Raw genomic sequence first — 13,538 nt, 5'->3', positions numbered from 1 at the left:
CGCAACATATATAGTACAGTCAGCTATGCATATCTGCGGCTCCTACATCCAGGATTCAACGAACCAGGTCAAAAGTATTCTCCAAAAAAAAAAAAAAAGTTACAGAAAGCTCTGAAAAATGATACAGAGAAGATTAGTATGGCCCCTGAGCAAGAATGACATGCCAATACATGAAGCAGTCTATAGTTTTCAGTCACCAAAAAAAAAAAAAAAAAAATCTCCCAAAAGACATCGCCTTTGGTTCTATCAACACTCCACACACCCTCATATTTGCCTGGTAGTATCCTATGTAAGGTAAGGGGAGAAGGAGGGCCTGCCCATGGACAAATCAGACTCCCTTAAGGAAGAAAACATGTGAAATCATTTCTTTCTTGAAGGGTATAGATCTGTGCTGTTTAGTAGTGTCGCTACTACAGTCATCAAGACAGTATGATACTGGCACAAAAATAGAAATATGGAACAAGATAGAAATTCCAGAGATAAATCCACGCACCTATGGTCAGCTTATTTTTGACAAGGAGGCAAAAATATAGAATGCAGAAAAGACAGTCTCTTCAATAAGTGGTGCTGGGAAAACTCGGCAGCTACATATGAAAGAATGAAATTAGAACACTTCCTAACACTATACACAAAAATAAATTCAAGATGGATTAATGACCTAAATGTAGGACCAGAAACTATAAAACTCTTCAGGGACAACATAGGCAAAACACTCTGACATAAACCACAACAGTACGCCTCCTAGTGTAATGGGAATAAAAAATAAATAAACAAATGGGACCCAATTATACTTAAAAAGGTTTTGCACAGCAAAGAAAACTATAAGCAAGGTGAAAAGGCAAACCTCAGAATGGGAGAAAATAATAGCAAATGAAACAATTGACAAGTAATCTCCAGAATATACAAGCAGCTCATGAAGTTCAATACCAGAAAAACAAACAACCCAGTCAAAAAGTGGGCAGAAGACCTAAACAGACATTTCTCCGAAGACATACAGATGGCCAATAAACGTGAAAAGATGCTCAGCATTGCTCATTATTAGAGAAATACAAATCAAAACTACAATGAGGTATTATCTCACACCGGTCAGAATGGCCATCATCAAAAAGTCCACAGACAATCAATGCTGGAGAGGGCGTGGAGAAAAGAGAACCCTTTTGCACTGTTGGTGGGAATGCAAATTGATACAGCCACAATGGAGAACAGTGTGGCTAGTCCTTAAAAACTAGGAATAAAACAAGCGTATGATGCCGCGATCCCACTACTGGCCTTATAACCTTGCCTTATAACCAGTTATGTCTGTTTCATAACTGAATAAGACACATGTCCACTGCAGCGTTATTTACAATAACTAAGACATGGAAGCAGCCTAGATGTCCATTGTCAGATGAATGGATAGGGAAGTTGTGGCACATATACACAATAGAATGTTATTCAGCTATGAAAAGGAATGCATTTGAGTTGGTTCTAATGAGGTGGAGGAACCTAGAGCCTATTATGCAATGTGAAGTTAAGTCAGAAAGAAAGACAAATATTGTATATTAATGCATATGTATGGAATCAAGAAAGATTGTACTGATGAACCTATCCACAGGGCAGCAGTGGAGATGCAAAGAACAGACTTGGACACAGCTGGGGAGAAAGAAGGTGGGATGATTGAGAGAGTAGCATTGAAACATACATATTACCATATGTAAAGTAGATAGATAGCCTGTGGGGATTTGCTGTATGACAAAGGGAGCCCAAAGCCAGTGCCCTGTGACAACCTAGAGAGGTGGGATGGGGAGGGAGGTGGGCGGGAGGTTCAGGAGGGAGGGGACAGATACATACCTATGGCTGATTCATGTTGATGTGTGGCAGAAAGCCGTCACAATATTGTAAAGTAATGATCCCCCAATTAAAAATAAAAGACTGTTAAAAAAATAGTGTATATACTAGCCAGTATATTTAAATTCATTAAAGTAAAACTTTCAGTTCTTTAGTTATACCAGCCACATTTCAAGCACCCAGCAGTCACATGTGGATGATGGCTTCCATTACTGGATATCACAAACAGAACATTTCCCTCATGAGAGAAAGTTCTATTAGATAGTGTTGGTATAGACCATCCATTTTATAAGGTCTTTCCATCAGAATGGGTCTTTCCATGGGAGCCTTAGGTATATTAAATTCTGTTTTAAGTGTCCTTCTACCTTCCCTTTAAAAGATTATCTCTGGAAACTTGAATGTTGAACATGAGCCTTATTTTACTAATTAAATATTATCCTTGGCAAAATAAGACAGAATTAAACATTTATTTACTTTTTGACGTATGGCTGATTTACTGTGTTGTGATGATTTCTACTATTATAGCAAAGTGATTCAGTCACATATAATATATATATATAGTATATATATATATATATATATATATATATATATATATATATACTCACACGTAAGGCCCTGGTGGCTCAGACGGTAAAGAGTCTGCTTACAGTGCAGGAGACCTGGGTTCGATCCCTGGGTCAGGAAAAGCCCTGGGAGAAGGAAATGGCAACCCACTCCAGTATTCGTGCCTGGAAAATTCCATGGACAGAGGAGCATGGCAGGCTACAGTTCATGGGGTAGCAAAGAGTCGGACACGACTGAGCGACTAAGATGATATGCCTATGTACTTTTCCCTTATGGTTTCTCACGTAAATCATATGTATTTTACTGTGCTCTACAGTAGGGCCTTGTTGTTTATCCATTCTATATATAATAGTTTGTATCTGCCAATGCTGAACTCCCACTCCATTCCTTCCCCACCCACCTACCCTTGGAAGCACAAGCCTGTTTTCTATGTGAGTTGGTTTCTGTTTCATAGATACATTCATTTGTGTTGTATTTTAGATTCTATTAATACATATAAGTAATATTGTATAGTATTTGCTTTTTTCTTTCTGATTGACTTCACTTATCATGATCATCTCTAGGTCCATCCATTTTGCTGTAAATGGCACGATTTCATTCTTTTTATGGTTCAGCAATAGTCCATTATATATGTGTGTGTGTGTGTGTGTGTGTGTGTATATATATATATATATATCTTTTTTTTTTAATGCTGCCAAATTGCTTCAGTCATCTCTGACTCTTCGCAACCGAAGGGCTGTAGCCCATCAGGCTCCTCTGTCCATGGGATTCTCCAGGCAAGAACACTAGAGTGGGTTGCCATGCCCTCCTCCAGAGGATCTTCCTGACCCAGGGATCAAACCCACGTCTCTCACATCTCCTTCACTGGCAGGCAGGTTTTTACCACTTGTACCACATGGGAAGCCGCATATAGTTGTCGTGTGATCCCGCAATCCTATTCCTGGTCATATATATTTATAACTGTAAACTCAAGTACCTGCTTCTGTGTCCTTGATAGATTTATAGCAGTGGGACATTTGGCAATGTCTAGAGACATCTGAAGTTGTCACTGCTAGGATCAGCGGTGCTACTGGGATTTAGCGGGTAGAAGCCACGGATGCTGCTAAACACCCAACAGAGCACAGGACAGTCCCTTACAACAAAGGATTATGGGGCCCCATAGCACTGGGGTTGAGAAATCCTAGGTAATGCTAATTTATATACATTTTGATCTTTTTTTTTGAGAAGGTAGAATTCCCTATTAGAAGCCTGCTGAAACATGGTCAGTAACCATGATAAACCTTGTAGAACACTATGTGCCAACTTCTCTTCTAAGAGCTTTACATGTATTAGCTCATTTAATCCTCACAAAACCCTTCTCTGTTATCATTAACGCTTTTTTTTTTTTTTCCTAAGCTGAGGAAACATAGACACAAGAGGCTAAGTATTGCTATGGACTAAATTTTGTTGCCCCCAAATTAATTTATATGTTCTATCCTATGGAAATGATGAACTTTTAAGAAGGGAAAGACATCTCTTTCCCCCACTCGTGTGTGTGTGTGTGTGTGTGTGTGTGTGTGTGTGTGTCCTCCTACCCTGGCACTCCTATATGCATTGAGAAAAGGCCATGTGAGGATACAGTATCTGTTGTCATCTGCAACCCAGTGAAAACCCTCACCAGACACTGATGCTGATGTCTTAAGAGTTTCCAGCCTCCAGAACTGTAGAAATACATTTCTGAGATACTGAGAAAATACATTCCTGTTGTTTAAGCTACCCAATTTATCGTAGTTTGTTAAGGCGGCCTGAGTTAAGACACCTGCCCAACTTTAAAACACCAAGGAATGAAAAGCAGGATGAAAATCCAGGCAGACTGGTTCCAGAATCTGTGTTTTTATCACTAGCCCATATTATCCCTGGTGGCTCAGTGGTAAAGAATCCACCTGCCAATGCTGGAGAAGTGGGTTCAATTCCCTGGAGAAGGAAATGGCAACTACAGTACTGTTGCCAGGAAAATTCTATGGACAGAGGAGCCTGGCAGGCTATGGACCGTGGGGTCACAAGGAGTCGGACATGAATTAGTGACTAACACTTTTCACTTTATATTATCCTAATAAAATACCTTATTTGAACATATTTTTCTCCAAAATTGCTTTTCTAAAGTTTGTTCACACATTTCTGTTTTCAATTCTGTGAAGATACTTCTTGATTTATAACTGTGTTTTAGAGCAGTATGTTCTGTGGTATATTGGCCAAGCCATTTCATTGTGTTCCAGACCATTTTATTGTGTCCTGCATCATTTTATTGTGCCCTAGCATTTTATTGTGCCATTATTTTATTGTGCTGTCTTATCTAACCTAAATTCAAACACTCAAAAGAGGTACAAACTATTATGTATAAAATAAACCCAAAAACATATTGTACAACACAAGGAGTATAGCCAATATTTTATGGTAACTGTAACTGGAGTATATAACCTTTAACAATCACTATATCGTACACCTGTAACATATAATATGGTATATCAACCATACTTCAATAAAAGTGAAAAAAATACATTCAGAAGTTCATATGCTGAAAAGGGAGTTTATGTTTGCTTAAAAAGAGTAGGTGCTTATGACAAAGTCTTTGGCTTAAAAAAAGTAATATATTAAAGTGGTACATTTTTCATAAATGGTCAGATAATACTGAAGCAGGTCATTACTAGTACTAGATTTATTAGTGTTTTAAAATTTAGTTTGTTGTTTAGTCACAACCCCATGGAGTGTAGCCCACCAGGCTCCTCTGTTCATGGGATTTCCCAGGCAAGAATACTGGAATGGGTTGCCATTTCCTTCTCCAGAGGATCTTCCCGACTCAGGGATTGAACCCTTGTCTCCTGCGTTGGCAGGCAAATTCTTAACCACTGAGCCACAGGGAAGCCCAAAATGTACTTTGTTGTTGTTCAGTCACTCAATCGTGTCCGACTCTTTGCCACCCATGAGGTGATGGGACCGGATACCATGATCTTCATTTTCCGAATGCCGATTTGTAAGCCAGCAGCACACCAGTTTTCCCTGTCCTTCACCATCTCCCAGAGTTTGCTCAAACTCATGTCCATTGAGTCAGAGATGCCATCCAACCATCTCATCCTCTGTCATCACCCTCTCCTCCTGCCTTCAATCTTTCCCAGCATCCTGGGCTTTTCCAGTGAGTCGGCTCTTTGCATCAGGTGGCCAAAGTATTGGAGCTTCAGCTTCAGCATCAGTCCTTCCAATGAACTTTCAGGGTTGATTTCCTTTAGGATTGACTGGTTTGATCTCCTTGCAGTCCAAGAGACTCTCAAGAGTCTTCTCCAGCACCACAGTTCGAAAGCATCAGTTCTCTGGCATTCAGCCTTCTTTATGGTTCAACTCTCACATCCGTACATGAGTACTGGAAAAACCATAGTTTTGACTGTATGGATCTTTGGCAACAAAGTAATGTATCTGCTTTTTAACATGCTGTATAGGTTTGTCATAGCTTTTCTTCCAAGGAGCAAATGTCTTTTAATTTCACGGCTGCAGTCACTATCCACAGTGATTTTGGAGACCAAGAAAATAAAGTCTGTCACTGTTTCCATTGTTTCCCCATCTATTTACCATGAAGTGATGGGACTAGATACCATTATCTTCATTTTTTGAATTCCGAGTTGTAAGCCAGCTTTTTCACTCTCCTCTTTCACCTTCATCAAGAGTCTCTTTAGTACCTGTTTACTTTCTGCCATAGGGTGGTGTCATTTACATACCTGAGATTATTGATATTTCTCCCGGCAATCTTGATTCCAACTCATATTTCATCCAGCCCGGCATTTCGCATGATGTACTCTGCATATAAATTAAATAAGCAGGGTGACAAAATACAGCCTTGATGTACTTCTTTCCCCATTTGGAACCAGTCTGTTGTTCCATGTCCGGTTCTAACTGTTGCTTCTTGACCTGCATATAGGTTTCTCAAGAGGCAGGTCTGGTGGTCTGGTATTCTCATCTCTTTAAGAATTTTCCACAGTTTGTTGTGATCCACACAGTCAAAGGTTTTAGGATAGTCAATGAAGCAGATTTTTTTTTTTAATTCTCTTGCTTTTTCTATGATCCAGTGGATGTTGGCAATTTGATCTCTGGCTTCTCTGCCTTTTCTAAATCTGGCTTGTACATCTGGAAGTTCTGGGGCAAAAAATATGCTAAAAAATGTTAAGCCCTTCTTTCCATGTAAAAGTATAATTATGTCTAAGACTTGGAGGTCCTGGAAAACCTAGTTATATCCTTAATAAGTCAGGTTCAATAAATAGATAATGGTGCATGATGTAGAGTTAATTGCATGTTTGTTCCGGTATCTTTTAAACACTAGTGAACCAGCTGGCAATACATTTGGCAGCAAATGTCAGAAAACCTGAGCACATTAGCTTTAAAAGACAGGGGGTAGTTGTCTCACATTGAGAAGCCCGGGGTAGGAAGCAGGGCTAGTACAATGGTTGGTGGCGCTATCAGGAGCTCGACCCTCTCCTTTCTGCCCTTGACATCCTCATCTTAAAATCTCATTCTCACGCCCTCTCCCCCATGGTCCCAGAATTGCTGCTGTTTTGCCTCCCTCACATTCACATCCTTGGGGAAAAGTGAGGGGGTGTGGGGGAAGGATTTTTTTTTCCTTAAGGAGACTTTGACTTTTACTTGGGAAGGGCTGCCCTTCCCACTGTCTTTAATCTATTACTCATTGGCCAGAATTTTGTCACACACCCCCTTCTAAAGCAAAGGGAAAAGGAGATAAAGTTTGACTTTTACAGTAGAGGAATAAAAAAGGAAAAGTCATTGGGAACAGGTGTTGGATGAATCAACCTATATCATCTGCCACAATTCATGTTAGCAAGTAACTTAACAATTGTCTATACTTGGGGAGTTGTTGCTACATGTGAAACCATGCCCCACGGTCCACAGAAGCTGGTGACTAACAGAAATTCTTGAGCTTGTCTTATGAAACAATAAATAAGAGAACAACTTGTTAAAACCCCTCTGCTTGTAACCTGCCCTTACTGGTTAAGCTTGCTTTCAGTTCAGTTCAGTCACTCAGTTGTGTCCGACACTTTGTGACCCCATGGACTGCAGCACACCAGGCTTCCCTGTCCATCACCAACTCCCAGAGCTTACTCAAACTCATGTCCATCAAGTCGGTGATGCCATCCAACCATCTCATCCTCCTGCCTTCAATCTTTCCCAGCATCAGGGTCTTTTCCAATGAGTCAGTTCTTCGCATCAGGTGGCCAAAGTAAAGCTTGCTTTAGTTTCTTTTTCTTCCTTAATTGCCTACCTCCAAGCTTCACATAGCCTAGGTAATCTATCACAAGAGTCATAAACCACCTTTATAGATAACGCCTCTGACCTATGGCTTGCTAGTAACTGGAGCATAAGTTGTTTTTTAGGAAATTAGAGTCAGCTCTTGTCCAGTTTGAGCCAGCCAAGACTGGTTGGGACCACTGATCTTATAACTGGGCCGGGGACTTTTCCTGGTGGTCCAGTGGTTAGGGCTCTGAGCTCCCAATGCAGGGAGCCTGAGTTCAATCCCAGGCTGGTCAGGGAGCAAGCAGTTCCACACACTGCAACTGAAAAAAACAAAACAAAACAAAACTGGGCCTGTATAGGTGTCCATGAATGACTTCTTTTTGATGTCAGAGGGTCAAAAACTCCACCTTTGGATCATGCTAAGCACCTCTATTTTTGACCTTGCATCTCACAAGAGGCACGATACACCTGTACAGAACACCGATTACCTCACTCTTTCCCTACCTCCAATAACCTTTCTCCACTCCCGAGACCACTCTGCTCATTTATCCCATAAATGTCTCAGGTCCCTCGCCTTCAGAAAGGCAGATCTGAGACTTGTTCTCCCATTTCTCACTTGGCTGCCTTGTCAATACTTTCTCTGCTGCAAACCCTTGGCATCTCAGGGTTTGGCTTGCTATGCATCACGCAGATCAGCCTGGTTTTGTAACACATGCACTTTCTTTTCATAGACTCCTAGAATTGGAAAGGATCTTAGAGCTCATTTTCTCTCTGAAATGATAGCTTTGTGTTTGTATTTTTTAATATGCTGACTTGGAAAGCAAAAACTCGAATGAGCCTGAGTACATGTTCCTTATGACATGAATTTGGATAGTTCTTGAATAAAATTATATGTCTCAAAAATATAACTCTATAAAAATCATGTCATCCAGGCTATAATACCACTTTTAGATATTTTTTCCTGACTCTAATTTTATGCAGAGATTATAGAGTAATTAGTCTTTATATTTTGAAACTTTGAACTGAAATAGTACATTAAATCTTTCATAGATAAAATTGATTGCTTCTACAACTGTCCTGAGAAATGTAAACTGTTTAGAAAGATATAAACCTGAAGCTCTTATCTAACTATCTTATTGCTGCCTCCACTGCCTCAAGGTCTACAAAACATTTAGCTTCTCTACTAAAGAACGTGGTCAGTCAACAGAATACTGCCTGATGAGGCCATATTGTCAATAAAAGCTTAATTAAAGAACTAGATGTTGGACAAAATAATTGAAAAGGTACTTCACAAAAGCAGATATACAAATAAACACTCAGCATATGAAAATATGCCTAATATTCCCCATCAGAAATGTAAGTTAAAATCGTCATGAAATGCCTCTATGTACCCCAGAGAATAGCTCCAGTTTAAAAGACTGATAACACCAAGTTTTGGTGAAGATGCAGAGGCTCTGGAATTCTCCTTCTTTGCTGGTGGGAATAAAAAATGAAACAGCCATTTTGGAAAATAAAAGGCAGTATCATAAAAAGTTAAATATTATCCAGCAATTCTATTCCTGGGTATTTGCCCAAGAAAAATGAAAACATTTGCCCACCAAAAAAAATGTCGATGAATCTTTAAAGGCACTTTTCATACTTACACTAACCCCAAACTGGAAACAACCCAAATGTCCATCAACAGAAGAATAACATTCTATTCATAGAATGGAATGAATAGAATAGCAGTGTAAAAAAATAAAAGGAAAAAGTGATACATGGTGCAACATGAATGAATCTCAAAACATTTTGTTGAGCAAAAGCATCCAGGCATAAAAGAGTATTTAACTGTATGATTCTCTTTCTACAAAAAAGCAATTTTTTTTCAATAAAAAGCAGAACTAAACTATAGTGATAAAAATCAGAAGAATGGTAACCTTTCAGAGGGGCTATTGATTGGCAAAGGCACAAGAAAGCTTTCAGTGATGAAAGAAAAGTTCTATAAATTGACTTGGGTAATGGCTACATGAGTTTATACACTTGTCAAAATTAGACTGTACACTTAAGAGCTATACATTTTAATCTATATAAAATAAACCTGCATTTAAAAGCAGAAATGGATATTATAATTTAAGGTCATAACCAACACCTTTTTACATTTGCTACTAAGTGGAAAATACAAGAAAATTCACTAATGGCTGTTCCATTTGTTTTATTGTTCAACTCTTCAAGAAAGCACTCAAATCAAAATAATTGTGTTTCTCATCTTGTTCTGGTCCCCTGTGGAGGTAATTTGAGAAAGCTCCTTGGAGTTCATTAGAAGGGCTGCATTTTCAAGAAGTTTATCAAAATACAGAAGAAATAAGTAAAGGAAGAAGTGACTTTTTAAAAGAGCAGACGTTTTATTCATTCCAACTCTCTTCTAGTATGTTTTTCAGGGTTTTCAACATACAAAATCTTGCAGCTTCCCCCAATTATAAGACGGAGATTTTAGGGTAGCCCGAAATTCTTCACTGAATTCTAAATTGAACACACTAACACTGAATTTTTGTAACAGGCTTAAATCTGCTAAAGATAAAGATATGGATATGTATCTTTTCCAGACCTTGTGCTTAAAATAGCCCTCAACAGCCCTGAGGCTGGTAGTGTTGAGTTTCTGTTTGACTGATGGTCCAGAATTGGAGTTTTATGAGTGCATACACATACCTACTGAAGTTTAGGAGTGCTGAAGTCCCTCCAATTCCTCCACAGCCCTGCCATTCGGTCCTTAAGGCAGATGCAAAGTCAAGGAGTTACTCTTCAAGCCCTTATGAGGTCCTCACATGCAGCTCTCAAACCCGTCATCTAACCATGTGAATATACCAGGTCCTCCCAGCTTAGGTCAGACCAAACCTCTGCAAGCTCTGCCTACATAGACCAGGTGGAGGGGCCCAAGTGCTCCACATAAGACCTCCCTTGACTCCAGCCATAGTGGTCCAGTGGGAGCTCCAGCACTCTGTGTGCACCCCTCCCCGCCTGGAAAACTCAGGGTCTGGGTACCACCGTCTGCTTTGAGATCACCCTGCCCCTGAAGAAACCCAGGCTTTCCAACTTACCTCCCATTCTCTTAAATCTAATCCCAAGTAGTCCTTTACATTCCCTTTTATTCCTTCGGCTCCCACTCCTGGGGCTTCCCTGATAGCTCAGACAGTAAAGAATCCTCCTGCAATTCAGGAGACCTGGCTTCAATCCCTGGGTCAGGAAGACTCCCTGGAGAAGGGAATGCCAACCCACTCTTTGGCCTGGAGAATTCCACATACAGAGGAACTTGGCTGGCTCCAGTCCATGGGGTCGCAAAGAGTCAGACACGACTGAGCAATTAAACACACACACAGTCCCACTCCTCCTCAATTTCTGAAACTCTTCCTCTGTGACCTCTGATATTCACACTAACAAAACATCCTCTGTCTCGGAACTTCCCTGGTGGCCCAGTGGCTAAGTCTCCAAGCTCCTGATGCATGGGGACTAGGTTCCATCCCTCAGTTCAGTCACTCAGTCATGTCCGACTCTTTGCAACCCCGTGGACTGCAGCACACCAGGCCTCCCTGTCCATCACCAACTCCCGGAGTTTACCCAAACTCATGTCCATTGAGTCAGTGATATCATCCAACCATCTCATCCTCTTTTGTCCCCTTCTCCTCCTGCCCTCAATCTTTCCCAGCATCAGGGTCTTTTCAAATGAGTCAGCTCTTCGCATCAGGTGGCCAAAGTATTGAAGCCTCAGCTTCAACATCAGTCCTTCCAATGAATATTCAGGACTGCTCTCCTTTAGGATAGGCTTGTTGGATCTCCTTGCAGCCCAAGGGACTCTCAAGAGTCTTCTCCAACACCACAGTTCAAAAGCATCAATTCTTCGGCACTCAGCTTTCTTCACTGTCCAACTCTCACATCCATACATGACCACAGGAAAAACCATAGCCTTGACTAGACAGACCTCTGTTGGCAAAGTAATGTCTCTGCTTTTTAATATGCTGTCCAGGTTGGTCATAACTTTTCTTCCAAGGAGTAAGCATCCATCCCTTGTTGGGGAACTAGATCTCACATGCCACAACCAAGAGTTTGCATGCCACAACTAAAGATCCCGCAACCCAAAACAAAGACTGACGATCCTGCTTTCCCTAACTAAGACCCAGTACAACTGAAAAAAAAAAAAAAGCTAAACTTATTTTTAAAAGATTCCTCCATCTTCATCCTTCTCCAGAAGTCTGCTTCACTTTCTTCTTCTCTCTCAAGCCTGCTTCTCCCCCGAGAACACTGCTTCCTCGCAACCCTTCTGCTCACTTGTATGGATGGGCTTGGTGATATGTGGGATGTCTTCATTTCTCTCTATTGCTGCTTCCCTCCCTAAAACCACCCAGCTTTGATACTTATGTCATTAGACTCCACCTCTCACTAATGGCCTCATAATCACTCTCCTTTGTTAGATGAAGACTCTAGCTCCTGGCTCTCTGTGTATCTTTTCATCATTACTCTTTGGGTCGTCCTTAGTGACTTCAACATTCACATGAATGATGCTATGAATACCCTGGTTTCTCAACCCCTGACCTCTTCTCCTCCAGTGATCGTGTACTCTCCACCCCTACCTTGGACACTCACTCCAGTGGTCACACCCAAGAGTGAAACTCCTTAAAAGAAAAGCTTACACTGGGCTTCCCTAGTGGCTCAGGGGTAAAGAATCTGACTGCCAACGCAAGAGACGTGGGTTTGATCCCTGGCCTGGGAAGATCCCACAGGTTGTGAAGCAACTAAGCCAGTGTGCCACAACTATTGAGCCTTTGCTCTAGAGCCCGGGAGCCAAAACTCCTGAGCCCACGTGATACAACTAGGGTGAAGCCCGAACACCCTAGAGCTTGAAATCAGAGACAATACGGCAGTGAGAGGCCCATGTACCTCAACTAGACAGTAGCCCCCATCGCCAAAACTAGAGAAAAGCCTGAGCAGCAACGAAGACCCAGCCCAACCATAAATAAGTGAATAATTTTTTTTTTTAAAGAGAAGCTTATACTGCCTGGTTCCAACTTATCTCCTTCCATTCCCTATTAACTGAGTCTAACGTTTCCTCGCATCACTCCATTGAAACTGCTCTTGCCGAGTTCCCCAGTGAACTTTAAATTGAAAATTTTTTGTTTCAGTGTCTTATTAAAATAGCATACTTAATCACTGTTCATCAAAACTATATGAACTTTGTCTTGCCTGCCACTGCCCTACCCTGCCAAAATAGGCAGCGTGACATAGTAGTGATGTCAGTACCCTTGATCACGGGGACCAACAGAAATTGCTCAGTCAAGTTTGCTATTAAAAACACCTTGGAAAACTTCTGAATTAAAAGTGTCAAACAGAGTTCATTTATCTGCCCAAATAGTAAATGCTGGTGTACCACTCATCTGAAAATACTACAGCGTTGGTTGGTTGGCTTTCCTTTATACATAGCATAACCTCTCATTTATAAGTACCCACTTTTAAAGTAAAATTAGCATTTTTCATCCCATTTGATATTCCTTTCCAGCTTCACAAGGAAGCCAATAGAACTGTCAACAACGATCAGTTCTTCAGTCCTTATCCTGCTTGGTCTATCAGCAGCATCTGTCATCACCCTCTTCCTGGGCATCCTTTCTAGGTCAGCATCCTCTGCCCTTCTCCCCTCTCTGACCTCTAGGGCTCAGTCCTTCACCTTCTCTGCTCTCACCCCACTGTGTCACAATCCTGTCCTACAGCTTTAAGTGCCATTTATATGCTTGGTGACAGTGAACATGTCCAGTCCAGGCCTCTCCCCTATGCTCCAGACCCACAGACCAAGCAGATGAATGAAGATCTCCATTCAGTTGCCCCGTAGGCAGTTCAGATTTAATGGGTGC

The 13,538-nt window shown here is 41.0% G+C and overlaps 1 pseudogene; it reads left to right on the top strand.

Moving 5' to 3' along the window:
• The first annotated feature begins 114 nt into the window (after nucleotides 1-114).
• On the top strand, nucleotides 115-190 carry LOC114111210 (U6 spliceosomal RNA; annotated as a pseudogene).
• Nucleotides 191-13,538: the final 13,348 nt, after the last annotated feature.

The sequence above is a fragment of the Ovis aries genome, chromosome 1 (genome assembly GCF_016772045.2).
Source record: "Ovis aries strain OAR_USU_Benz2616 breed Rambouillet chromosome 1, ARS-UI_Ramb_v3.0, whole genome shotgun sequence".
NCBI lineage: Eukaryota > Metazoa > Chordata > Mammalia > Artiodactyla > Bovidae > Ovis > Ovis aries.
This window is presented reverse-complemented; position numbering and strand designations above follow the sequence as displayed.